The sequence below is a fragment of the Cariama cristata genome, unplaced genomic scaffold, assembly GCF_000690535.1.
Source record: "Cariama cristata isolate BGI_N322 unplaced genomic scaffold, ASM69053v1 scaffold30745, whole genome shotgun sequence".
NCBI classification, from domain to species: domain Eukaryota; kingdom Metazoa; phylum Chordata; class Aves; order Cariamiformes; family Cariamidae; genus Cariama; species Cariama cristata.
The window spans coordinates 7,528-8,723 of record NW_009617407.1 but is presented as its reverse complement, the minus strand read 5'-3'; positions in this window follow the sequence as shown (position 1 = coordinate 8,723).

Sequence of the window (1,196 nt, the reverse complement as noted above, 5' to 3'; positions counted from 1 at the left end):
CTCTCTCACATCCATACTGTCATCTCTGCGCTCCCTTACTTCCTTTTCAAACCTTACCCATCATCCTGCTGCTGCTCTTGGTCCCTTTCCTTCCTTCTTTATCCATCTAGCCCCGATAAGCACTATTTGCCAGCTCAAAACCACAGCTGCACGCTCGAGGCTCGCTTCCTGCGGTGAGGGGCCGGCTGCCCAGTCCCAGAGAGCATCTTCCCCATTTCTGCTTCCCAGGGTCCCATCTGAGGTCCCTGCTCCGGATCAAGGAATCCTAGGCACCGAGGGATGCTAGCCCACAGCCCTAGGGAGGAGGTCCCCAAGAGGACCGACCTATTCCTCGCAGGTTTTAACCAACAAGAATTGAGGCTTTTCCTCCTAAGCAGCCTGCCCAGCTCTTAACCATATCTGCTCCCAAGCACCGCGTTTCCAAATTGCTGCCTGCTGGGATGACAGCTGGGCTAAATGGGGAAATTTAACCTCTTTTTCATCCTCAGCAAGAACTGAAGCTCAGGTCATGATACACTTGCTCCTGGATCCTACCGACACACATGGAAAATCACCCCAAAGCCACAACTGGGACCAAGGTGTGATGTCCCACAGCCAAGGTAAGCAAGCCAACTGTCTCTTGGCATGAAGCAAGGTGCAGGAACCATGTGGCATCGGGTCCCATGGGCTCCTGGCCACACAGGTACCTGCCTATGGCACCCACCACTCCACAGGACCCTCTGCCACCCACCCCAGCTGACCTACCCGCAAGTCCCTTCCCCTTGCAAAGGTTCTCAGGGGCGAGCTGGGAGCAGAGGACATCACCGGTCGGGTTGGAGCATCCATCCCAGCTCATCCCCTTCTCCAAATGCAGCTGTGGGTGGGTAATGCCAGAGCGGTACCCGCTCCAGCACCCAGCCTTCGCCCCAGGGGCCGTGCTAGCAGCAGTCCACCCCCAAGGGCCATCCCCAGCTTCCCTCCCGATGCTGCAATTGCGGGGAACGGAGGGTGTTTTGAGTAAAAGGCAGCTCTTGCTAAATCCCGCGGCTCAGAAAAACGCATCCAAGCACCTCTGCCCTTGGCTCTGCCTTTGGTATTTTCAGGGAAATGCTTGCCCAGCCTCCAGCAAAACTTTGCAGTGATGAAAAAGCAGTATCTAACGGAAAGGGAGGAAAGTCTGGTGCCTGCTGAGCCCAGCCTGGATTTTTGGGGAGCAG